The following is a 27316-nucleotide window of genomic DNA, read 5'->3' as shown; positions in this document are numbered from 1 at the left end:
AGGCAATATTGGTCTGCGTTTGGATAGGAGAATAGAAATCACTCTAGGGAGGCACCTGGGTGGCTCAGTCAGTTAAGCATCTGACTTTGGCTCCGGCCGTGACCTCGGGGTCCTGGGATCGAGCCCCACGCCACACTACGTGCTCAGCGAGGGGTCTGCTTGTCTCTCTCTCCCTCTGCCTCTCCCCTCACTCATGCTCTCTCTGTCTCTCTCTCAAATAAATGAATAAAAGCTTAAAAAAAGAAAGAAAGAAAGAAACCACTCTGCGTTTTGAACACAAGGAATTCCATACATCTTTGAATCGATTTCAAAGATGCTGGAAGGGTTGGAAGAGCTAAAGGGAGGAGGAAGGGTGCTGAAGGCGGATAAAAGGAGCCACAGCTAAGCACCCTCTGGCTAACACCCCTCAATCCACACCTGCTGCTTGTGCCGCTTGTCAGTTCTGGATGTGCCAGAGGGTTGCTGCCTGGACCAGGCTTCGGCAGCTGAAGTGGGGCTGCTCGGCTGGGGCCGCGACTGCGGGAATCAGTGCCCCTCCGCTGCCGCGACTCCAGCAACCACCTCACTCCCAGAGCCCGAGCAGGACTCCTCGGCTGCCTGCGGATTTCCCGCTGCGCCCAGATGGCAGGAGAGTCTGGGAAATGTCATTTTCAGACGCCTGGCCCTGCCTCTCCCAAGCACAATACAGAAAGGCAGGTGGGACTGCAAGTCAACAGGTGAGTACCCGGTCGAGGGCCCAGTTCCGACGCCAAGTGTTTCCCAAAGTATTTCTTGAATTTTCTCTTTTCACTTCTTCCCAGCTGCCCCACCACCACCACCACCACCACCCCCAGCTAAAAGAAACTTCTCCCTCTTCGAATTTTCATCTGAGAGACACACAATGAGACATGCAATTACGACGTAGTTTGCTAAGCACCGAGACGAGGGGGTACAAGAGTCGGAGCCCATAAGAACGGTGTTTAAACCAAACCGGGAAGGCCAGGAAGTGGTTCCAGAGGAAGCCAGAGTCAGAAGCCAAAGAGGTAGGGGTCAGGGAGAAATGGTCTTGATAGAAAAGCACGTACAAAGGCCCGGTGGTGAGACAGGGCAGGTCACGTGGAAGCACCAGAATGCGTGCAGAGCAGTCCGCGCACAAATTTTGAAGTAGAGAACGGGAAAGAGGACGATGGGGAGAGATGGGGCTCGGGGAGGCAATGGGGGTCACATCCTGCAAGGCCTGGAAAGCCACGTCAAAGACTTTGGACTCTATCCAGCCGGCAAAGGGAAGCCACTGAAGGTTTCCAGTAAGGTGTGACACGGTCAGGTATTCTTTTAGGAAAGTTGTGTGGAAATAACCTACCAGCAGAAGTTCCACGATCCACGGAAGCTGTCAGGGCACCAGCTCCCTTTACCAACCGCCCCACGTGTCTCAAGGTGCTTTAGAGACATTCAATCTCCGAAAGGCTCCTCTTTCTTGAGATTAAAATCTCGTTGTTTTGTTTTGTTTTGTTTTGTTTTCTGCTACCCACTGTATGATTTTACTTATCTGCCATCCCGAAGAAGGAAAAACTAGAGGGACAGAAAGCAAATGGGCGGTTGCCAGGGGCCACGAGTGGCCCCAGAGGTGGACTACAAAGGGGCACCAGGCAGTTTTTGGTGGAGATGGAAATAGTGTTTCATGACTGTGTGTGTCAAAACTCATGGAACTCGGCACTGACACGGGAGACTTTTTCTGCTTGTAAATTATGCTTCAAAAGCCTGACTTTAAAAGAAGAGAGAGTATCTTTCCTCCCTACTGAATCCTGCACGGGGACTGCATCCCTGATCTCTCTGTTGCACCGCCTCCTACCTTGGCATTTGGGAAGTCTGTTTACTGGTGTCAATTTTTTCTTCTTTCTTTCTTTCTTTCTTTCTTTCTTTCTTTCTTTCTTTCTTTCGAGAGGGAGAGAGAGAATCTTAAGCAGGTTTCATGCCCAGCACAGAGCCTGACGCAGGGCTCTATCTCACAGCCCTGAGATCATGACCTGAGCCGAAATCAAGAGTCAGACGCCTAACAGACTGAGCCACCCAGGAACCCTTATTGATTACTGGTGTCAATTTAAATCTATCTGTTCCTTAATTTCTCTTTCTTCTGTCTCATTGTGAGCGTATAGAAATGCAACTGACGTCTGTGCATTGATTTTATACCCTGCCACTTTGCTGGATTCCTGTATGAGTTCTACCAATGTGGGGGGTGGAGTCTTTTGGGTTTTCCATGTAGAGTATCATGTCAGCTTCGAAAAGCGAGAGTTTGAGTTCTTCTTTGACGATTTGGATGCCTTTTATTTCTTTTTGTTGTCTGACTGCTGAGGATTTCTAGTACTATGTTGAGCAGCAGTGGTGAGAGTGGACATCCCTGTCGTGTTCCTGACCTTAGGGGAAAAGTTCTCAGTTTTTCCCTGTTGAGGATGATATTTGCTGTCTGCTTTTCGTAAATGCCTTTTACGATATTGAGGAACACACCTCATATCATAAAAGCCATATACAAATAGGAAACAAACTGAGGGTTGCTGGAGGGGAGAGGGGGTGGGGGGATGGGGTAACTGGATGACGGGCATTAAGGAGGGCACGTGATGTGATGAGCACTGGGTGTTATATGCAACTGATGAATCACTGAACTCTACCTCTGAAACTGAAAATACACTATATGTTAACTAATTGAATTCAAATAAAATTTTTAAAAAATCTATCTGTTCACCAGCAAGTACAATCGCTCCTTGCTTGTCTCTGTGTGTCTGCAACCACGATTCAGCTCCTCGAGGACGATGGGCAGAGCTTCCTTACATTTTGATTGCCTTTCCTGCAAGTAACTCAGCACTCACTAATTTTGAGGGAGTATATTTCAAGCCGGAGAAGTGATTTCAGTCTTGATGGACTCATCCAGAGCCTTTGCACTGACTTCCCTCTGGCTTCTCCAGTTCCCATCCCCGCACTTTCCTTTCCTCTCAGTTCATTTGCTCGAGTCTCCCTATGTGCTTCTATACAGCTACGAAAGGTTCTAACCAAGCAGCATGCATACCTAGGTATCAAACAAGAAGATAAAATGACTAATTGTTTCAAATGTGGAAAGTAAAAAGAGGGCCAGCATTTCCACCATTTTGCTTAGGAAATGAAGGTGATCGCAGACTTCTGGAGCATTCTCCCCAGTTGGACAAGCAGCAGCCTGAAGCCTGGCGGCCACTGCCACAATGTTTTTTCAATGTCAGAAGCCTGTGATTCTAAAAGGTATCAGGTTTCCAGAAAAAACAGAAGGCTACCTTTGGAGGATCAGGGAGGGATTTCCCATCCAAAGTGAGGCCCTAGGGTAAAAGGATTATTTTATCGTAGTCATTTGCCAAAAATCTGATTTCCTTGAGTTGTACCGAAAGACAAATCACATTTTAAATAATCCAGTTTTATTTTTGTCTTATGCCCTGGAAAAATCTGACAAGAGGAATTCTTGATTTTAACTGTTAGGTGTTTAACATCACCCGTGGCTTGCCCAGCATGTAGAAATACTTGTTGAAATTACTTTCATTCCAATACAATGACCAACAGAATAACAAGATCAGGCATTTTGTTTTTGCTAAGTAGCTTGAAGTTGGTATACATTACAACCTGGGATATGTGGGCCTTATCATTTTCATTCAATAGAATCTTGAAACTTAAAGACAGGCATCAGCAACCTGCTGCCATGGGCCAAATCTGGCCCACCACCTGTTTTTGTAAATAAAGTTTTATTGAAACATCATCACTCCCATATGTTTACATATTGTCTCTGGCTGCTTTCCACACAAGAGCAGAGTTGTGTAGTTTGGCAGAGATCACGTGGCCTGAAAAGCCGGAAATATTTAGTACCCGACCCTTTACAGAGTTTCAACAACTCCTGCTCTAAGAGACAACATTTTCCAGAAGCAGTTTCAGAATTCTCATCAGTCCCATGCTCAGACCTTATCTTTGAAGTTAAGCATGGAAAGGTAGCATCTGTGTTGTGATAATCTCTCTCACTAGTACAGATATTTTCTTTCGAATGAAAACTAGGAAAAAAGTTAATTAAATTATTGTGGTTTTTTTCCCCTTGAAAATATCTTAGGCAAGGTTTTCAGTTGGCCTTCTTTGTGATATATAAAATTTATGCCCATGTGTCTATGTGTTTTCACGCACCCCTAATGGTAAATAACTTCAAACATCTTATCAGAAAAAGCAATCACTCTTACACTTGGTGGGTTATTGACATTTTGGGTTACCAGCAACCACCAAAGATCCTTTCTTCACAGTTAGACATGGGCAGATGCACATATACCCAAACTCTGGGTATAATTTCAAGAGTTCACAGGGGTCTGAAGCCTCCTTGGACAGTCCGGGTGAATTGCTTCTTTATGGAAAGATGAGTCTCCACAGGTGGAACTCCAGGCACCAGCCACTTTGAAGAGGGGGCTGTGGATCGGGGCAATCCCTGCAGCTGTGAAAAATCACACCTCCCAGGCAGTCACTTTGTTTTTCCAAAACTGAAGTCTTAAAGGGTGTTTAGGCTACAGACGCAGATCCGCGTCCTGGTTCTGTGTGGTCGCAGATACAAACAAAATCTTGAGTCGGTGTCTGAATTGCAGAAGCTGTCATCTGGTGGTTAGGGGATCTCCAGGAATAGAAGACAAGTGCCGAGGTCAGAGGCGATAAACGTCCCAGGAATATGCAAACATTGCACAGCTCAGAGAGTTCCATGAGGGCCCCACACTTCCTTGCAAGGACCTCTCTCTTATCTCTTAGTTTTGTCTGCACATGAGCGTGGAGTGGAAGTCAGTTTTACAGAAACCTCTGCTCTGCCGAGGCAGATGTCACATGCACTTCCTATAACTCAAACGACTACCGGATAACCTGGCCAAGTTAAAGACGGGAGACGAGAACTCTCTGGCGAAGTTTCAGGGGCATGCTGACCCATGGCGCTCAAAAGTGGTGGGCAAACACTGATGTTTATCTTTTGCATATAAGTATTGTTTATTCGTAGATGGAGGAGTGGGGGATTTGCAAGCACTTGCCAAGTTGAGTAAACAGTTATGTTCATCTTCCCTCCAAATTCAAATGTGAGATTAAGTGCTCCTCTGGTAGGGTCAACTTCTTACAGAAATCTCTTTTGTGGACCTTGGCCACGGTGGGGGTGGTTGGGGGCAGGGAGCCATAACTGGATGAAATGGCCCAAATCACGGAAGCCCTGTTCCTCGAGGCCAGCTCCTAGATGCTTCCTGTCATGTTGATGAGTGTGAATGGAGTGCAGAAGCAATCGCCAAAAGCTAAGCTATCGACAGGCATGCTGAGATCCTGTCCCAACGCAGAACTCTGGGTTGGCCCTGTGTCAGACTATCTTGCTTGCTAGAATAATTCCCGGAGTGCAAAACCCCACCTCCTAGGTAGTCAGCCACGTTCTTTGTCCACGGGCATCACCAAGTGCCACCTGGACCCAATGCAGCAACAGGTTTTAGTCCTGATGACGTAAAAATAAACAAACAGAAAAATCGTACCTGCCTCTAATAAACCCTTATCTTGAACATTTGGTGAGTCACTGCTGAGCCTAGATAATTTCTCTGCTACATAATAATTGTCTCCACAGGTAAGTGATCAGTTTATCCTTTTTTCTGTTGAGGGAGGGGAAAATTGGAGAATTTCCCAACTGCACTGTAGTACCCCGCTGCCCATCTTCCCCTCTCTGTGCAACTGCAAATGTGTTACCTGTAAGGAACCCGGCTAGGAGTTAAGAAAGTGGGTGTGGTCGCTGAGTGGCCTCAGGCAAATCCTTTAATGCTTCTTGAGCTTGTTTCTTCAGCTATAAAAAGATCAGTTAGGAGGAGATGATTTCTAAAGAAACTTCTAGCTCTAAAATGTGATTGTGTGAAGTTTGGGAATACCTCAGGACATTCAAAGGAACTTTAGTTCCCACAGCGGGAACTGAGTCCCAGGAGGGACATGACCTGTGTGTTATTTAAACAACTGAATCGCAATAAGGCTTTTCCCATTAAGGCATTTGGTGTAGGCACATACTTTATAATAACCTTCCCAGGAGCTCATTTAAAACTTCATTAAAAAGCAAACATATTTTTTCAAAATGAGCTCCTTCTACTTACCTGTTATTTGAGCTTTGTGTTTCCTTCCAATCTTGAGTTCTGGGCATCAGCGGATGCCCAGGCAAAGTTCGGAGCTCTCCAGAAAGATAACTGGTTTGATAAAAGTTGTAGGTACAATGACTAACAGGTATAAACCAAATGGATTTGTCCTATTCTCCCTTCCTGTCCTGTTCTTTCTTCCCACTCTTCTGCATCACAGCCTCTATCATTTGAAACAGTAATGTAGGGGCGCCTGGGTGGCTCAGTCGGTTAAGCATTTGCCTTCAGCTCAGGTCATGGTCTCCAGGTCCTGGAATCAAGCCCCGCATCGAGCCCCCTGCTCAGCAGGGAGTCTGCTTGTCCGCTTCTCCCTATCCCTCCCACCCCAGCTTGTGCTCCCTCATGCACTCTCCCAAATAAATAAATAAAATCTTTAAAACAGTAATGTAAAAGCTAACATTTGCTCAGTGCCTCATTGTCAAACACTGTTCTAAGGGCTAACTCCGAACACAACACTTACAATATTCTAAGTCCTTTCCATTTGTTAATTAAGCAAATTTTCCCTACGATCTTATAAGCTAGGTACTTTTATTATCCTATTTACCAATGAGGAAACTGAAGCACAGGGAGGTTAAGTAACTTGTCCAAGGTCACACAGCTAATAAGTGGCAAAAGCAGGATCTGAAGGTGGTCAGGCTCCAGAGTCCACACTCTTAACTACTTGACCATAGTGCTTTATACTTGGGCATCGTGGATTTGAGAAGCAATGTTTTATAAGAGGAGTTTTTAAAATGTCATTCCATCATGTATTTCTCCATCTAAGCAAAGGCTAATCTAGAGATGATTCGGAATGATGAAATGATTTCCATTTGATTCCAATGATTTCAGCCAAAAAGAAACAGCCACGAAATTGTGTGGAAGGCCACGGATGTTTCTGTACTCTCTTTTCATCCCACAGTGAATTTCTGGAGAAACTGCCAGAAGAGTCTGCCTTAGACCAAGCTAGAGTTCACAAATCAGGCTGCCTCCATTTAAGGCAGATGAGGCTACAGCTTAGGAGGCTAAAATTAATATCCCTGGTTGGTGTACATTAAGTCAGTTTGGGAGCTGTGATCATAATGGGCACCCCTTGCATTCACCCACATAGATCGCTGATCCTCTTTGCCCAGTTTATGGAAGAGGAACCCGAGCCTCAGAGTACTTGCTAATTCTGCTGGGCACCACCCACCTGGTGAGAACCAGGACTGAGGAACTCTGACTTGCAGCACGGGGCAGGTTCCATCCAACCCCTTAAGCCTGCAGACATCAAAGTAGCTGCCAAACCAGATCTTGGAGGGACGGTTTCAAAGTTCTTTCTTTTAGGAATCTGCAGATACGTGTTAAGTGGCTTCTGTCCATCTCCAAGCCCAGGGGAATTGTCCCATCCTCAAAACCATGTGCTTGGATGTAGCGGTGAGTAGGTGGGTGCCCGCCTCATGTTTTTGACCCAAATGGTGGATTTGGTGACTAAGATGAGAGATCTTTTGAATAGTAATACATTTAAAGCTGAATATTTTAATCGAGCAAAAGTGCAAATAATGTGTTTTCAGTTTTCCTGTTGGCCATTTATTGTGATACAACTTGTGGTGGGGAGAGAATGCATATGAACGGTTTTCTGTCTTGGTTCACCAGAGTTATGATGGGAAGGTCAAGCTATCCTGGTTAAAGTTAAAAATTAGTTACCGTTCCCCATGATACGATTGAATAAGCACATTAACAGTTTATACAAGAGGTTGTGAGAGCTTCTAGGGAAAAAAATATTATGTAACCAGTTTGGTGGGGGTGGGGGGAGACTTCCTCATCCCCATCTCAGGAGGGGGCTGAACTGCATGACTGGGAGGTTCATTCCTATTTCATAACTATTATTATTTCTCCAAAGGGCTTATCTTTTACTGTTAATAACATTTCTCTCTGAGCTGCTTTCTCTGATCTGTCCTCTCCATCTACGTCACCACCCACACCTAGAGCCATTATAAACATCTCCCCATCACCGGGCACTAATCTTCAGTAAGTAGAAACAGCACTGTCTTTTCTGCCTACCAATGGGGTTATAAACCTTGAAATGTCATTATGCCAAGCTTTACTGGATTTTGTTGTTATCCAGCTGAATCCTATCTAACAAAATGCATGTGGACATCAACTATAAAACAATGACTTCCAAAGTGAGTGTTTTGTAAGATGTATTGAAGAGCATTAAGAAGTATTTATGATTGTAACAGCCCTATTATCTTAACAATCTTCTGATTTAGAATTAAAAACACAGTAGTAATGCCATTCATGTTTTTTTTCCTAAATAAGCTGTAAGTACTATAAGCAGACAATAAGGGCACTAATATATGTAAGCTTTAAATTGTTTTGTTTTGTTTTTTAAAGATTTTATTTATTTATTTGACAGAGAGAGACAGAGTGAGAGAGGGAACATAAGCACGGGGAGTGGGAGAGGGAGAAGCAGGCTTCCCGCCAAGAAGGGAGCCCGATTCAGGCCTCTATCCCAGGACCCTGGGATCATGACCTGAGCCGAAGGCAGACGCTGAATGACCGAGCCACCCATGCGCCCCTAAATTGTTTTAAATATCCTGCTTTTCATTATTATTATCATCATTAACTATATCTTAGCTAAGTTGCTGGACAAAATTGCTCTAATATAAGATTTAAGTGCTTTTTTTAAGAATGTGAAGTTCTACCTGCAGTGGGAATGACATTTTCCTTTGATGACAAAAATATGGTCTTCAAATGAAAAATCTTTTTAAAAATGCAAAGAATCTGTCCTCTATATTCTCTCAGAGGCAATACAGATGGGTGTGAGTCCCAGTTCTGTACGTGAATAAGGAGACTTTGGCTGACTTATTTAATCCCTCTGCATCTGAGTTTCTTCATTTCTGAAATGGACATAACAAAAGAAGTTGCTTCAGAGAATTGGTGACGATCACATGGGTTGTTTATATCCTTTGTAACTCAGTAAACATTCTATATGGCTTAGCTATTATTATATCCTGTTACTAATCATTAATGTTTATTGAGGGCTTAACTTGTATGAGGAGGTCTGTTACAAGGGCTTCACTCATTTTATCTTAATGAGATTGTAAAAACTCTATTAAATAGGTATTATTATCTCCATTTTACAGATAGGAAAATGCGCAGAGATTTTCAGCAGTTTATCCAAGGTCATATAACCACTAAGTGATAGGACTGGGTTTTGACTCCAGAAAGTCTGGCTCCAAACCCATTTTAATTAACTAGTATAACCACACAATAGTACCTCTCAAGTCATTCTACTTAATTAGATTGTAAACAATCTGTTGGAAAAAATTCAAAGCAATGGGCAATGTGTGTTTCCAACCAAAATGCATCCACTAAAACCTGGAGTTTTTTTGCACATACAGAAAATATCATTGGAAAAATAACTAAAATGTCTGATAATGAGGCATTACCTTATCTATCCAGTTACTCCTGAAAGAAAAGAAAAAGATTTCCAAACTTTAAGGTGTGAAGATGCAAATCAAGATATATGGAAAATACCAATACATATTTGTAAATGATATATCCATTAAGTGGTTAATATCAAAATTATATAAAGAACTTGTACAACTCAACACCAAAAACAAAACCAATCCAATTAAAAAATAGGAAGAGGAACTGAACAGACATTTTCCCCAAGAAGACATACAGACGGTCAACAGGCACATGAAAAGATGCCCAACACTACTCATCATCATTCCCATGCAAATGGAAACCACAATGAGATACCACCTCACATCTGCTAGAATGGCTAAAATCAAAAAGACGAGAAACAAGTGTTGGCAAGAATGGGGAGAAAAAGGATCCCTCGTGCACCGTTGGTGGGAATGTAAATCAGTACAGCCGCTGTAGAAAACAGTATGGCATTTTCTCAAAAAATTAAAAATAGAAATACCATATGGTCCAATAATTACAATATTGGGTGCTTACCCAGAGAAAATGAAAACACTGACTTGAAAAGATATATGCACCCCTAGGTTTATTGCAGCATTGTTTACACTAGCCAACCAAAGTGCCTATCAATAGACAAATGGATAAGGAAAATGTGGTGTGTACACACACACACACACACACACACATATACACACACTGGAAAATCACACAGCCATAAAAAGGATGAGATCACGCCATTTGAGACAAAATGGATGCAACTAGAGGGTATTATGCTAACTGAAATAAGTCAGACTGAGAAAGATAAATACCATATGATTCCATTCATAAAAGGTATCTAAAAAAAAAAAAGAATAAGCAAACAAAAAGCAGAATCAGAACTACAAATACAGAGAACAAACTGATGGCTGCCAAAGGGGAGGGGAATGGAGGGTTAAGCAAAATGGGTGAAAGAGAGAGGGAGATACAGGCCTCCAGTAATGGAATTGAGTAAGTCATGGGATAAAAGGCAGAATATAAGGAATACAGTCAATGATACCATAATAGCGATGTAATGGGACAGATGGTAGCTACGCTCGTGGGGAACCTAGCATAACATGTAATATAAGCTTGTCAAATTACTAATGTGTACGCCAGAAACTAATGTAGCATTGTGCGTCAACTATACTGAAGTTAAAAAAAAAATACATAAAAATACATAAGATCAGATTTTTAAAAAAGAAGATATCGATACAAATAGCCAACCAACATATGAAAAAAAATGTTCATTTTGATTGTACTTGAGACAATAGTAATTTCCAGTGTGTGGGATCATGTGGCAGAACAGCAGAGGTGCAGACTCAAACAGCATTCTGTAAGGCAGGGTGGCAATGTGCAGCAACAGCCTTAAGCAAGCATGTCCCCTACCCAGCAATTCCACTTCTAGGAGCTTATTTCATATAAAGAAATGCATAAATGTGTTCATTTAAACATTATTTATAATAAAAATTTGGAAACAACCGAATGAGGAATTTATTATACATATGGCCATGTAAATTTATTCTAAGGAAATGGCCATGGGTGTGTGCAAAGATTTATCGACATAGATGTTCATGATAGGAAATAGTAAATTTAAAAAAAGAAAAAGAAGAAAGAAAGAAAGAAAGAAAGAAAGGAAATGACTTCAGCTGTTAAAAAGAAGGAACTAAACAAATCATAAAGCACCTGCATGATTTGGAAATTATGTTACAGAAGTCCATAAACATGTATATGAAAAGACTTAAAAACATACACTACAGGTTAGGAGTCATAATTTCAGAGTTGTAGTATTAAAAGTCAATTTTGCTTTATTTTCTTTGTGTTTTCCAGACTTTCTGCATTAAGTAGTACTAGAGGAAAATAGGAATATTATAATAAATGGAAATAAATATTTATTTCAGTGTGAAAAAAATTTCTGGTCCATATTATACAAGATTCTAAACTACAAGTGACAGAAAACCCAGATCAAACTGCCTTGACGAGAAGGAAGTGACTGCTTTTCATGCTTCAGGCATGGCTCAATCCAGGCCTCAGACAAAGTTGTTAGGACTTGGTCCTCCTTCTCTCACCATCTCTTAAACTTTCTCTCCTCTCTCTCTTTTTTTTTTATTGCTTCATTTTTAGGAATGCTCTCTCCATAAACATTCATGGTGCAAATATGATGGTGCAAATATGCCCTCCAAGATGTTTCTATCCTCTTCCCTCTGCAAATTCTTCAACTGCTTTTTTCATAAGAGTTAAAACAGAAGTCCTGGATCTTATTTTCATTGGCTATCTTGGGACAGTTTACTTATCCCTGATCCAATCAGACAGTCCCATGAATGGAATGCCCTGACTGGTTATGCCCGGGTCACATGTCCACTGCTGGAGCCAGGAGGTGGGGTCAGCTAGGGTGGCAGGGAGTGAGAGTGGGGGAAGGGTGGTTTCCTAAGAGACAATGGTGTTCCATGTAGAAAAGGAAGAGTGGAGGATGCTGGTGAACTGAAACCACAATATCAAAGAAACAAAAACACATTCACCGCGGATTTCAGTTTCTTTAGATGCTGGCAATGCGTGGGTAGGAATAGAGTGAGCAGCCTTGAATCATTTAGGTCTCTTGTGTTTGCACACGACCGAGAATCCAATTAGACCTGGCTTAACCAACAAAGAGAATTTATTGATTTACATAAATGAGAAGTCCAGAGGTAGGGCTGGCTTCAGGTAAGTCTAAGCCACCCGAGGAGCTGGCTTTTACAGTCTCTCCAGTTTTCAAAGTGGTGGCAGTTTTATCTCCAGATTCCACACAAAGGCTCCTGGCAATTTTGGGATCTCTCCCCCAAAGGGGAGCAAATTGCTTCAGCCGGTCGGCACCTCACATCCTCACACCACACTGGGCGTGATCCAGGGACAGAGAAGCTGTAGTATTTACCATACAGGTCCGGTGATTGTCACCCTTGTCACTAGCTCAAATTGGAAGGGTGTGAGAAAGCTTGGTATTAATTCTTCAAATGTTTGGTAGAATTCACCAGTGAAGCCTCTTTGTCCTGGACTTTTCTTTGTTGGTAGCTTTTTGATTACTAATTCAATCTCTTTACTAGTAATAGATCTGTTCAGAATTTCTGTTTCTTCATGATTCGGCCTTGGTCAGTTGTATGCTTTTAGGTGTTTGTCCATTTCTTCAAGATTGTCCAATTTGCTGGCATACAATTGTTTAGTCTCTTATGCTTCTTTTTATTTCTGTGGTATTAGTCGTAATGTCTCTTGTTTCATTTCTGATTTTATTTATTTGAGTTCTTTCTTTTTTTCTTGGTAAGTCAAGCTAAAGGTTTGCTGATTTTGTTTATCCTTTCAAAAAGCAGCTTTGGTTTCACTGATTTTTTTCCTATTGTCTTTTTAAACTCTATTTCATATATAATTTCCATTCTGATCTTCGTTATTTCCTTCCTTCTGCTAACTTTGGGCTTCATTTGTTCTTCTTCTAGCTCCTTGAGGTTTATTTGAGCTCTTTTTTCCTAATGTAGGCGTTTATCACTATGAATCATTGGCCCAAATTGGATCACGAGCTCATTACTGACCCATCTATGTGGCCTGAGGAATGGGATCCATGATTGGCTTGAGCCCATTATAGTCCATTCCTGGAGCTGGGGGCCAGGTCAATTCCATCTTGACCCGCAGTAAGAATAGAAGAGGGGTGTATCCACAGGGAAGATCAAAGTGCAGAGGGGGAGTATCCGTGCTGGGGAGGTAACTGGCAAATGTCTATTCCAACTCTTTAGGAGTCTGACGTGTTTGAAACTCTACCAGTTGTACATTTTTGAATGGGAAATATTTATTAAAACTACATCTTGCTTGTGGCTCAGTGCAGAATATTTCTAAAGTGTACAGCTAAATGAAGAAGCATACATTGGTCGCAGATCTTTTTTTAATATGTATTTTCATGAAGTTTCGTTGAGGGAAACATATGGGGCTTTGAAATGTCAGCACACTGGGGGGGGAAGGCAGGAAGTGTAAAGAGTTTTGTGCTCCTGTCTCTTTTATTTACAGAATGGGTTCAAAGTCGTGCAGGGTTAGCGAGGAAAACAAACACAATGGTCCACGCCTGCTTGCGATGACATCTGTCCACCAGGACAGTCGCTAGCTTTTGGTTTTGAAGGGTTTTCGGTAGATGGCACAGGCGAGGGATGACATGTTTTCATCTCCAGAAGAAAGTTTGCACGAATCCTTTCAGAGCCAACCTCTCCTGTGATAAATAAACGTGCCTCTGCCAGAGAAAGCAACAAGAAGCCCTCAGCAACTGACAGCTTAAGAGAGAGAGAGAGAGAGAAAATAAAATCACCAAGGCTAATGTCATTGCAAATGAGGGACAGCTTTGAAGTTTACATGATTAAAACTGCTCCGCGCAGACAACAGCAGGGCTCGCTCGGCATATGATGTGACTCACTGATCTGTTTTCCCACGTGGCAACGGCTGCAGAACAATCCCCCATCTTGTCTCTCATGAGTCAGCGGAATTCTGCAAAAGTGTCACAAAATGTCAGTGAAAACATTTCTGCCACCAGGGCCCAGGAGATGATAGAAGTGGGGAGAGGGGGTCCCAAAGGGAAGGGGTGTGCCTGGCCACCAGAGGTCTGCCACAGGTGAAGGAGGCTTCCTCGGCTGGCTGGTGCACAGCAGCCGACGGGGACAGAGACTTCAGCACGAGCCCGGGTGCCCTGCCCTGGCTTCCTGGCTCCCAGCCGTGCCCACAGAGCATGGACCCCCTCACCAAGGACCCACAGTCTCGGGCAGTGAAGGGAGATTTCCTTTCTCTAATCCTGGATTCTTGCCAAGACCATTTTATCTGTTGGATTTTCTGGGTCCAAGACTTGGGTCCCGTGAGATCCCAGGGGCCCACAAACTTGGCTGAGTCCCCCAAGGAGACAGTTACCAGCTCTAATGTTTATAAGGAGCATTTCCAAATCTGAATTCAGCAGTGCTCACATAAATGCCCACGGAGCATAGAATTAGCCCGATTTCATTAACTGCTGAATTGATGAGTCATAAAAACGTTGTTGCATTTGAAAGCCATTTAAAGGTTAGATTCGATTCCACTTCCAAAGAACTTCTGAGTGTACACAATGACCTGCTGAAATTCAGAGCCAAGTGTAAATTCACCGAGCGATTCGTTACCAAATGATTTCAAAAGCAAAAGTATAATAGTCCTTTAAAAAAGTCTCAGCCCAAATTACGTTTAAAATGGAAGATAGGTGCATTTAACTCTATTTGCCAGGATGTAAGGCGGGACCTTTAAGAGAAAGGAGAGTTTGGACTCAAAGGCCCTTCAAACAGTCTGGAACCTGCTGAGCGTTTATGCACATGCGTGCTTAAGTCCCAAGGTGCTCTTGGCCATGAATCACATTAGAACCCACGCATCCCAACACTGAGTGCGGCAGCACGGGGCTCAGGGCATGCACAAACCTGAGTAGAGTAACCAGTCAACAGATATTTATGTGCCTAGTATATTCCAGGAGGTGTTCTGGGGATTAAGAATTCAGCCACAAAAACAAACAAATCTCTGCACTGATGGAGCTTTCAGTCTAATGGGGCGAAGGACTATCACCAAATAAGTTAAATGTATAGTATATGAAGTGGTGGTAAGTGATAAGGAGAAGGGTAAAGCAGAGAACGTGTTAGAAGTTTGCAGTTTTAGACATAGCAGCAAGAGAAGACTGCAGGGAGAAGGGGTTATTTGAGCAGAGAACTGAAATTGGTGAGAAAGAAAGTCAGGCCACAATGTGAGGGAAAAGCATTCTTGGCAGAGGGAAAGGCAACTACAGGTGCCCAGAGGCGTGAAATGTTTGGGTAGCCTGAGAAAGAGCAAGAGACCAGCAGTTATAGGGGAGTAATCAAGGCTGGGGCTAGTATAGGATAAGGTCAGAGAGGCGTCTGAGAACCACACCCGGCAGGGCCTCCGGAGCCATCGCTCGGGGTTTGGACTTTCTTCTGAGTGAGATGGGAAGCCATTGGAGGTGACAGTGTGGCACAGCCTGAGGTAGAGATTAACAAGGGGCGCAGACTGCGAGTGATAAGAGCAGAAGCGGGACCATCATGGCGTCTGCTATTGCTATGGCATGACTAGGGCCACTGCGGTCGGCAAGGTGAGAGACACGGGCAGCTTGGACCGGTGTGAGCACAGGACGCAAATGATGAGGACTGATAAGAGGCTGGATCCAGTTAGACTTTCAGTTCTTACCATTTTTTTTCCTGTGTAGATGCTTCCCTCCTCTCTCCACCATTCTCCACTCTGTTCAGGGCACATAGAAGCAAAACAGAGCAGGGACGGGTGCACTAGGACCCCAGAAGCATCGGCACACCTTTCAGTCTTCCCTGACAACAGGGGTTTCATCCTAGCCACCTTGCTGGGGACCATCTCTGGTCCCTAGAACCTTCCTGGGCTTCTGTCCTGGGAGAGGAGACAGACGCCCAAGGTCAGAGCAAGGTGCTCACAAACACTAAAGAAAAAATTCCAGCTACTCTTGTTTTAGGAACCAGTTAATCACTGGGGATTTGTTTTGTCCTTGCTTCCAGCAGCAGGCTTCCAGGGAGCTGTTATCTGAGGGACACTCGACAACCCAGAGACTCTGATCAGTGTGGCCTCTCTGGGCCACGGCACTCACTGCCGGGACCCACAGAACATGTCTGAATTTGCTTTGGAGGATGTTTCTTCAAACCGTGTTGGTCTTTTTTTCCTTTCAACTTGTTATTTTGCTATAATTTCAGACACAGAAAAGTTGCAAGAATATGACAAAGATTTGTCACGCATATCCCCCAAATGTTTACATTGACTACATTTGTTTTATACAACCACACATGTTTTTTACTTGAACGTTTTGAGAGTTGGCTGCAATGAGCATGACCAACTCCTCCCATTTTGCCTGGGACCTTCCTGATTTCAACATTAGAAGTCTTGCTTCCTTCAGGCCCAGGCCAACTGAGACAACTGGTCACCCTAGCTACAGCCACGATGCCCCCTTACCTGTAAATACTTCAGCATGTATGTACTAAAAACAAGGACATAACTATTGTATGGGTATCAAAATCTGGAAATGAACTTTGGTACAAAAGCCTCTTCAATCTACAGACTACAAAGTTTTCAGATTTTGCCAATCTTCCCAATCATGTCTTTCGTAAAAAGGAAAATCCCAGATTGTGCACTGGGTTCACTTGTCATGTTTATTTTCTATTCCTTCATCTGGACCAGTTGCACAGTCTTTGTCTTTTGTGAGACTAATATTTGTGAAGAGTATAGGCCAAACATCATGTAGAATGTCCCTCAACATGGGTTTGTTTGATGTTTTCACACAATTAGATTCAGGTTATTTGTCTTTAGCAGGAATCCCACAGAAGTGAGGCGTATGGTGTTGATTTATCCCAGGAGCAGGTATATTAACTTTGATCTCTTGATGGAGGGGGGTTTCTGCCAGATTTCTCCCCTGTAAAGTTACTATTTTCCCCTTTGCCATTAATAAGTAGGTTGTAGGGAGTTATTTGGAGACTATGCATCTTGTTTCTCATCAGGCTCTCCCATTTGTTTTAGTATCCATTGATGATTCTTGCCTGCATCAGTTATTTTTATGATGGTTGCCTACTGACTGAACTTTATTTCTGAATATTTTAACAGTGGAGAATCTTCATTAGAAGAAGTGCATGGGCTTATGGAACAGACAAGTTAGAGATAATTACCATACCATGTAGCAGGGGATGGCAAGCTACAAGCCCAACACCAATTTTGTAAATAAAGTTTTATTGGAACACAGCCATGCCATCTGCTTCTCTATTGTCTATGACCTACTTTCACACTACAATGGCAGAATTGTGAGGTTGTAACAGAGACTATATGGCTTGAAAAGCCTAACGTATTTACTACCCAGTCCTTATAGAAAATGTTTGCTGACTCCTGATAAAAGGAGGAGACCTCCTCTGAATTGAATTTCAGTTCTGTTTAACTCACACATGGGGAGCATTAATCTGCTCTGTAAGCCCTGAGGGGTGGGTAACAGCTAGTAGTGGGCATTTCTGCCCTAGAACCTAGTACTGTGTAAGGCTTCCCACATGGGTTACCATACATACTACAGAGGCGTCATGCCATGTCTTACTTAAAAGAGATTAACTCTGTTTTTCTTTTACAGTATTAACTATAAATTATCAAGAAGGAAAATTACACTAAGACATAGTGATTAAATACAATTACTGTGATTAGCCTGACCCAAATTTTTGCATATCAAAGTATCGCCAAATTGTATAAGAATGTCCTCTTTACTTCTAGCAAATCTTTGGTACAACAGAACTCCAGGGATTAAAACAACAACTTTGGAAGTGTGTAACATAAGGGTCACCTGGGTGGCTCAGTTGGTTAAGTGACAGACTCTTGATTTTAGCTCAGGTCATGATCTCAGGGTCAGGAGATGGCATCCTGAGTGAGGTTCCATGCTCAGTGGGGAGTCTGCCTGATTCTCTCTTTCCCTTTCCCTCTATCCCTCCCCCCACCACACACGCTCTCTCTCTCCCTTTCAAATAAATAAATAAATCTTTAAAAAAAAGAAGTGTGTAACATGAAGACAGAATCTGTTTTGGCATTAAATTCAATAAAGATAAATAATAAGGGTTATTGGGAAGTTGAAAGTATCACTTAGTCATTTACATGTGAAATCACTTTTATTTCCAGAATGTATCTTGTTTACTAAAGCTCCAGGCAAGATTAGGCTAAATTGAATGTGTTGCTCAGAAGGCTCCATTTTGTGATAGGAAGAGGAAGTTCTGGAAAATCAATTAAGAACTCAAAGTAACTTAATCTTGTTGATTGTTCCCTTTTATGGGGAAAACCCATGTAGTGCTGGAAAGACCAGCTCCATGAAAAGATCAGGCCAAGCCTATATGATTAGAGAGTTACATATCTTTCTGATGAATTTTGTCTGAACACATGCACACACACAAATCGATCTAGATTTTTCTAGAGCCAAAACAACAGTTTCTATTGGTAAAAACCATCCATGAAGATTCTTGCTTGAGATAGTGTTGGGATAAAGAGGCAAAGAGAATTTTAGGGGCACCTGTCTGGCTCAGTTGGTAGAGCATGTGACTCTTGATCTCAGGGTTCTGAGTTTGAACCCCATGCTGGATGTAGAAAAAAAAAAAAAAGAATTTTCATGACTGATAGAGTTCTTACTAAAGATTATTACTTTATGTTCTAGGGAAGCATGTGACTTTAAAGCAGATAAAGCAGCCCCAAAACTGGATAGGATATTGAAGACTTGGAAGAACACAAAAATGAAACCCCAAGTAATTACAAAATGGTGGAAGATAGAAAAGGAAAAGTGGATTGATTAGTGTAAGACTAAAGCACATGAGCTTCTGCCCAAGACACTCACTAAAGTGGATGATAGAAATTAAGCTCAGGCAGCAAAGAACAGCTGAGTCCTGAAATGGACATGTAGGAAGGAGATGGGGAAGACCATGGGCTCTCCTTTTTCAAGTCGCCTATGGCCTCCTCTGGTCTCAGAACAGAGCATAGGTATCCTTTGCTCTAAACAAATTGTTATGGATTGCATGTTTATCACTCCCTCCCGGTTCATATGTTGAAACCCTAACCGCCAATGGGATGGTAGTAGGAGGGGGGGCTTTTGGGAGGTACTCAGGTTAGATAAGGTCATGACAGTGGGCCCTCTTGATGGGATTAAAGCCTTTATAAGAAGAGGAAGAGAGGGCGCCTGGGTGGCTCAGTTGGTTAAGCAACTGCCTTCGGCTCAGGTCATGATTCTGGAGTCCCGGGATCAAGTCCCACATCGGGCTCCCTGCTCAGCAGGGAGTCTGCTTCTCCCTCTGCCCCTCCCCCTCTCATGCTCTCTGTCTCCCATTCTCTCTCTCAGATAAATAAATAAAATTAAAAAAAAAAAAAAAGAGGAAGAGATACAGGATCTCTCTCTCTCTCTCTCTCTCTCTCTCTCTCTCATCCATGTGAGAATGCAAGGAGTAGATGAGGGTCATCTGCTAACCAAGAAGCGGGCTCCCACCAGATACCGAATCTGCCAACACCTTGCTCTTGAACTTCCCAGCCTCTAGAACTGGGAGAAATAAATGTTTAAGCCATCCAGTCTGTGGTATTTTTGTTATAGCAGCCTGAGCAGAGACCCAAAGCAAACACTCTTTTATCCAGAAGAGTTGGTGGGGGAGGGGTTTAGAATATTTGGAATAGGGGCGCCTGGGTGGCTCAGTCGGTTAGGCGTCTGCCTTCGGCTCAGGTCATGATCCCGGGGTCCTGGGATCGAGCCCCGCGTCGGGCTCCCTGCTCTGCGGAAAGCCTGCTTCTCCCTCTCCCACTCCCCCTGCTTGTGTTCCTTCTCTGGCTGTGTCGCTCTGTCAAATAAATAAATGAAATCTTTAAAAAAAAATAAAAAAGCAGAAATTAAAAAAAAAGAATATTCGGAATAACTGAATAGTCTAGTTTCTTAAGAATTCTTGAACTCTTTGTATTTCTTTAGAGTTTCCTAGACATGTTCACATAGAGTGACTGGTTTTATTATCAAAACACACCCTGAAATAGGCATTATCAGCCCCTTTTTACAGAAGGGAAAACCAAGGACCAGAAAAGTGAAGGGAGTGCCCCAAATTAGCCAATCCATAAACTCGGGCCTCTTGAGTTCAGAGCATTTTCCAGGGCAGTACAAAGACTGATTTGTCAACTGGTCCGTGTGCAGCCAGAAGCAAGTAAGTGTTCACTGCAGAGGATTGAAATGGACAGACTCTAATAAAGGGGTTGCTTACAAGGTGTGGACAAGGTGCAGAGAACAAGCATGAAGTGGGTGCATCCAGAGGTCTGCAGGAGTGGGGAGCTGGAGGCGAAGGGGAGGGCATACTCTTCCCCAGTTCACAGCATCAGAGCTGTGGATGTGAATTGGGCTGCCGGGCAGGAAGGGCCAGTGACGGACACCAAAGCCAGACGCAGTGGGAAGAAACACTCCAGCCTCCCTCCCCCCGCCTTCAGTTCTCCAGCCAGTCCCTGCACCGGCCATCAAGTGAGTCAGCCAGAATGAGCTCATCCACTTGACTGGCCTCCCTGGGCAGAGGGCAGGACGCTGGGGTATGGATCCAGGAGGGGACAGGAAGGAGGCAGGCAATGAAAAGTGAAGAGCCAGCACTCCAACTACATAAAAAAATGCTTATGCTAAAGTAAGGTTGAACATAATTTATATAGGCCTAGGCCCATAATCACTTACCTGAAGCTCCCTGGGTCAGATGCATTCTGGAATTCAAAATATTTTGTATTCTAGACAAATAATAGTGTTCATAAACTATATATTATATAATGCCCCCCAAACAGAAACTAGGGCGGCAGTCTGTTGTTAAACACATTCTATATGCCGGCAGCAAAAGGTATGACTATTTGCGGGGCGCCTGGGTGGCTCAGATGGTTAAGCGTCTGCCTTCAGCTCAGGTCATGATCCCAGGGTCCTGGGATCGAGCCCCGCATCGAGCTCCCTGCTTGGTGGGGAGCCTGCTTCTCCCTCTCCCTTTACTGTTCCCCCTGCTTGCGCTCTCTCACTCTCTCTATCAAATAAATAAATAAAATCTTAAAAACAAAAAAAAAGGTATGACTATTTGCTCTGAGATAAATGAATATAAATTAACTTCTCCTTAGTGTAGGTTAATTTTTGCTACCAAATGAATTTTGGAATTGTGGACGAGGGATTATTCCCCTAGTTTAATGTTCAGAAAGCACCCCAGGATTTTGTGGCATCTTATTGTCATTATTACGAATGCTGATTGTCTTCTTTCACTACCTAGTTACGTATATGTATTTTTCTGGATCCTAGAAAAAAAATGCAAATTTACCTCATACAGGCTTTTAAAAAAATATTAATTTAAAAATAAAAGAACATGGCGATCCACTCTGCAAAAGAGTCTCTGTCCTGGAAATGCTTCACAGCAGATTTCAACTTTAAATAGCAAGCATCCCGATCGTTACAATTGGGCTTTGTCGACAAAAAGTGGAGTGACACGCTACTTTTCCTGAGTGTCACTGGGTACTATGTCACGGATGGGCCCCTGAGAGTGAAGAGAACATCTCCCACCCTCTGTCCCCTTGGACGCTGGGCGTGCTCTGGAATGCCCACATCAGCAGCACAAGGAATGGCTTCGTGGAATTCAGTGGGGATCTTTAATGGTAATTTTGTTGGCAGGCATTCCTGGTCTCTGAAGCTCTGAAAGACATGGTTCTCAGAACGACTTAACAGGAAGCCTCACCCATGAACAGAGGAAGCTGAGGAAGGAAGGAAAGATGGCAGTGCTGGGGGAGGGGCGGTAGAGCGAACAATAAGCAAAGTCCCATGCCCTGGGACTGTGTCTACGTGGTCAGAGGAAGCACCCCCATCCGCGCCTTCCTTGCTGCCCCCAACACTCTTCTAGGTACCCTGCACTCTGCTGGCCCAGATCATTCCTCGTTTCCCAGGCTGACTCAGACACATCCCGCCCTAGGATATTACGCTCTGGAAAGCCTCCTCTCCCTGCTCCTCATGCTCCCTAAGTCCGTTGCCCAACTATCACTGTCCTCCATGACCTTCAGAAGAGCCAAAGCTCACCTCTTTGAGGGGAAGGACTGGCTGCCTTCTCTTTGTTCTGGCAGGCTGCAAAGTGGTTTCGACTTTTCCCCAAGATGCTTACCCTATTTTACTTTGTGTTAGAGGAATTGTCTTATTCCATTTCCAAAATTAAAAGCCTTGCCCACTTACTACTTTTTTCCCATTAATTCATCAAGGATTTATTCAAAACCTCTTCCATGTAGCTAGGGGTGCTAGGCTTCAGACTTTGAAGATAAGTAAGATAGGGTTCCTGCATCACGGAGCTTACAGTCCAGTGGGAGAAGGTGGGCAATATAAGAGCAGAATGGTCTGGGAGCACTTAAGAGGGACAGGTCACCCAGCAGGGTGCATGTTTGTGGGGGGCGGTCAAGGAATGCTGAAACCTCAAAGGCAGGTGGAAAGTAGACCAGTGAATGGAGGGGAAAGATGTTGCTGGCACAGAGAGAACATGGCCCGGCGCCAGAGGCCTGAGGATTGAAATTCCAAGAACTGCAAGTCACTGAGCATAACTGGTACGTGGAGGTGAGGCGGGAGGGTGCGGTGGCGACCGTCCTGGGGAGAGGTGAGGCTGGACAGTGAGCAGTGCGGCCTGATGCTGAAGGGTCTTATCAACTCTCTTATGGGATTCAGGCTTCTGAGCGGCCTGGACCGATGAGGCACCCCGTCAAGTCTCAGATCAAGGTATGATTATCTGGTATCTTAGGCTGAGTTCCCACAGAAGCAGATTCTGAGACAAAGATTCAAGTGCAAGCAGGTAAATTGGGAGGTGACCCCAAGAACTGTTAGGGGCGCAAGGAAGTGGGAAGGGAAGGCGGCCACCACAGGGAGCGTGGACAAGCAGATGTCGCTGTGAGTGGCTCTGCTCACGCCTCTGGAAAGCTGTAGAATGAGTTTTGGAGTCATTCTACTTAAGGGGTGAGGTATTATCCACTGGGGCTCCCCTCGGTCTTTGTTCAAGGGCGGCTCTCAGGGGCTTCAGCACCCCAACACTGTGGTCTGCCCTGAGTGAGGAGTCATGGGCGCCTTCAGTCAGAGAGGACCTGCAGGCGCTTGAAGAGGAAGCCCCTGGTGCAGATAGCTTGTGTCCTATATACGTCTGGTTATCCAGATGGAATAATCTGGACAAGCATGGCAGGTCTGGGAGTCAGGGCGGGAAAGAGATGGCTCACCCAAGGGGGAAGAGAAGAGAGTTGGCAGGTGAAGACAGAGTTGACAAGGTGTGGGCAGGCGAGGCAGCCAAGAGGAAAGGCAAGTGGCCAGGAGTCTTAGAACCCCGAGGTCTGAAGCGGGGACCCCAGCCTCCTCACCCCTTAGGCGGGACAGTGCTGAGGCTTGTTCTACAACATTGTTTTCCAGAGGTCTGAGCCCAATGTTCACCATACGCACCGTGGACGCTCCCCGTATTAGCCGCCTTCCCTTTCCTGGCCCGCTTCCCCGCTCCCCTAAACAGGCCTTCTCAACCCAGTTAACCTTCTTGGTGGGAGATGATGAGAGCCGGATTGGAGGAAAAGAGGCCACCCAACAAGAGTGTGGTCTTAGGGAGAAAATTGCAGCCCTGCCCATGGACAGCTTGCTAGACAAGAAGCAGAGGGCAAAAGCACTGCGTCCCTTCTCATGCCCGGGCCCAAGCCGGAGGATGGGGAACACCAGCGATGTGATGCATCCCAAGAGAAGCATCTCCCAGGGCACAGAGTGGGGAGGGCAAATCAAGAATACCCAACTCACCTCTCACACCAGAATGGAGCCTTTAACTTGCACCATTCAGATTGGTATCTCTGCTGCCAACAAACTCATTTCATGGCAAACACACCTTTATCCAACCCTGCTCTGTACTTGTGAACTCCTTATAATACAGAATCTCAATTACTTTTCATTTACCCCATACTTCTTTTGCCTCAGAATAACCGGGTCAGCTGGACAGAGCAGGTGTTAGTCCCCATTCCCGATCGATCCAGGAGTCCAAATCTTATCTTTAGCCTCAAAGTCCAGCATTCGTTCCAGTACACTATGTCCTCCCAGAAGTCAAGGTCGTCGGGGCTCAGCAAAGCCCATGTTCGGAGTGTTCACCGTACATCTTTGTAATTGCCTCGTTAGTGCTCAGAGTCAGTAACCAAACTTCTCGATTTCTGAAGGTCCCTGCTAGCATCAAATTTCTTGCTTTGATAATGATCTGGCTTAAATTAGACGTGACCTAGGTAGTGCTAGAGATGGTATGTTTGTGCCCCCGCCCCCCCTACCAAATTCATGTGTTGAAATCCTAACCTCCAATGTGATGGTATTGGTAGAGGAGGCGGTTGGGTCACGAGGGTGGAGCCCTCAAGCATGGGATTAGTGCCCTTCTAAGGGGCTGCAGAGACCAGAGTTTTCCCTTCCACCATGTAAGGACACAGGGAGCAGACAGGCATCCATGAACGAGGAAGTGGGCTCTCACTAGACATGGAATCTGCTGGCGCCTTGATCTTGGACTCCCCAGCCCCCAGAACTGTGAGGAATACATTTGTTGTTAATAAGCCACCTGATCTATGGTATTCTGTTACGGTGGCCCAGATGGGCTAAGGCAGAAGGGTACATTCTATCTCTTTAACTGTGGAATTTCATGGAAGATCTACTTAGGCAGAGGGAGGCTGACAGAACTAAACTTGCTGAATGCCTACTGGGTGCCAGACAACTTGTAAATGCCATCACTTTACAGATGGAGAAACCAGAGCCCAGAGAGGCTGAGTAACTTGTTCAAGGTTACACATCCAGTGGGGCAGATCCGGGAATGGAATCTATGTCCCACTGACCCCAAATGCTTCAGTAAAGGTTTCCAGTGGATTGTGGCTAAGAAAATCAAGCCTATTTTTAGAAACACAACAACCAAGGTAAGGAATCGTTTTGGGGTCCCCAATGACACACAGTCTGCCTCTCGCAGAGACGTGTCCTTGAGCTGCGCCATCAGCAGTAGCTGGGAGCCCGGGCTCTGGAGCCAGATTGCCATTGTCCCACTCCGGCTTGTCATTGACCCTTTATTCCCTGTGTAACCTTAGATGAGTCATCCAAGCTCCTGGTGCCTCAGTTTCCCCACCACCAAAGTAGGTCAATAGTAGTCCTTGCCTCTAGGGGTGTAACCAACATTAAGTGAAGCTCAGGGTGCCTGGTGCAGAGCAAGCCCTCAGGAAGATCAGCGGCAAGGATGTCTCCGACTCATGACCTGTCCTAGAAACTGGAGGGGTGGACCTGGAAAGGCTGGGAATCCAGGACCCGGAGAGTGACCCACAGGGGCCCGGACAAACGACCGGTGTTCCCTGTGGGTGGGAGTGAACCAACCGGCCAAGCGAGTGGCACCAGGAGGGTGGGCGGGTCTCATCAGAAACGTATTTTGGTCTGTGGTTTCTCAGAGGCATTTTTATCTTTCCCAAATGACCCCCTGGGGAAAATGAGGCAGCTCGATATATAAAAATAGCCAGGATGTGAGAGAGGAAGTGAGAGGTTCCCAAGAGCGGGCCGAGCAGTGGTTGCAGGAGCTCCGAGTCAGCCCCGCACCTCCACGCCGGGGCCCCTCCTCGGGATTGTCCAACCGACCGAGGGGTCTGAACGACTTCCTCCTTCCTGGACAGAGGCCATTGTCTTGATGCGGTGACGGGCCGTGTTTATGGTGGGCTGACCTTGACTGAGGCAGGGCGGTTACCGGGCTCTCCACCTCTAAGGCGGGAGGGGGAAGGACTCTGCATCCCTGCTGTGCCTCCCAAGGGAGGGAGGGATTGTGTGCGGAAGCCCCTAAGAACCTCCTGCAATGTGACAGGGGAAAGCAGGGAAGACTTTGCCTTCTCGTGGGAGTCAGAGTGTGGGGGAAGGAGGTGTCTGAATTATTCACTCACTCACCCTCCCACCGCTCACTGGGGGTTGAGTTATTTCCCAGGGCTGTCCTACCAAAGTACAAACTGGGTGGCTCGAACGACAGGAATTTATTCTCTCACAGTTCTGGAAGTCCCAAGTCGAGGTGTCTGCAGGGTCACGCTCTCTCCGGAAGCTCTAGGGGACAATCCTCGGTACCATCACTGCCTCTGTCACCCCATAGCCTCCTTCCCTCTGTGTCCTGTCTGTCTCTTCACATGGCCTCTTATAAGGACACCAGTCACGGGATTCAGGGCCTGTCCTTATCCAGTATGATCTCGCCTTCGCTCGTTGCATCTGCAAAGACTCCAGTTCCAGATAAGATACCATTCTGAGGTTCTGTGTGCCTATGAATTTGGGGGGGGCGGGGACACTGTTCAACCCAGTTTAGGTGTCTTCTTTAGGCCAGATACCCTGCCAGTTGGCCTGGATATAAGGATGAGTAAGTACCCCCGGGATGTCACAGTCCACAGAAGAGGTAGGCACATAAGCAAATTATTGTAACGCTCTGACCTGAACACAAGCTAATGCTTCACATTTATTGAGCACTTACTAAGGGCCTGGCACCATTTTAAACAATGTACATTTTCTATCAGTGAATGAACGGCTCAAGAAAATGTGGGCTTTATATGCCAGGAAACATTATTCAGCTGTAAAAAAGAAGGAAATCCTGCCGTTCGTGACAACATGGATGGAACTTGAGGACATGATGCTAAGTGAAGGAAGTCAGACAGGGAAGGACAGACACTGTATGACCTCACTTATATGTGGAATCAAAAAAAAAAGAATTCAGAAATACGGAGAACAGATTCGTGGTTTTCAGAGGCAGGGGGTTGGGGGTGGGGGAAATAGGGGAAGGGGGTCAAAAGGTATACACTTCCAGTTGTCAGGTAAGTAAGACCTAGGCATGTAGTGTACAGCAGTGACCACGGTTAAGAAGACCGTATTGTGTGTTTGAAAGTTGCTAAATAGATCTTAAAAATTCTCGTCGTAAGAGAAAAATCTGTAGCTACGCGAGGGGATGGATGTTAACCAAACTTATTGTGGTCGTCATTTTGCAATATATATATAAATCATTGTGGTGTCCATCTTAATTTTTTTTTTATTTTTTTAATTTTTTTAAAGATTTTATTTATTTGAGAGAGAATGAGAGACAGAGAGCATGAGAGGGAGGAGGGTCAGAGGGAGAAGCAGACTCCCTGCTCAGCAGGGAGCCCGATGCGGGACTCGATCCCGGGGCGCCAGGATCATGACCTGAGCCGAAGGCAGTCGCTTAACCAACTGAGCCACC

The 27316-nt window shown here is 44.8% G+C and overlaps 1 long non-coding RNA gene across 1 annotated transcript; it reads right to left on the bottom strand.

Annotated features, from left to right (window-relative positions):
* Nucleotides 1-12192: 12192 nt before the first annotated feature.
* Nucleotides 12193-14044, bottom strand: LOC144381242 (uncharacterized). The gene is made up of 2 exons (XR_013446128.1): nucleotides 13978-14044; nucleotides 12193-13837 (listed from the first exon to the last, which is right to left on the bottom strand). It is a non-coding gene; the product is annotated as an uncharacterized LOC144381242 (long non-coding RNA).
* Between the last annotated feature and the right edge of the window lie 13272 nt (nucleotides 14045-27316).

Source organism: Halichoerus grypus, chromosome 3 (assembly GCF_964656455.1).
Source record: "Halichoerus grypus chromosome 3, mHalGry1.hap1.1, whole genome shotgun sequence".
Classification (NCBI taxonomy): domain Eukaryota; kingdom Metazoa; phylum Chordata; class Mammalia; order Carnivora; family Phocidae; genus Halichoerus; species Halichoerus grypus.
Note: the sequence above shows the minus strand (reverse complement) of the source record. Positions and strands in the feature narration are given on the sequence as shown.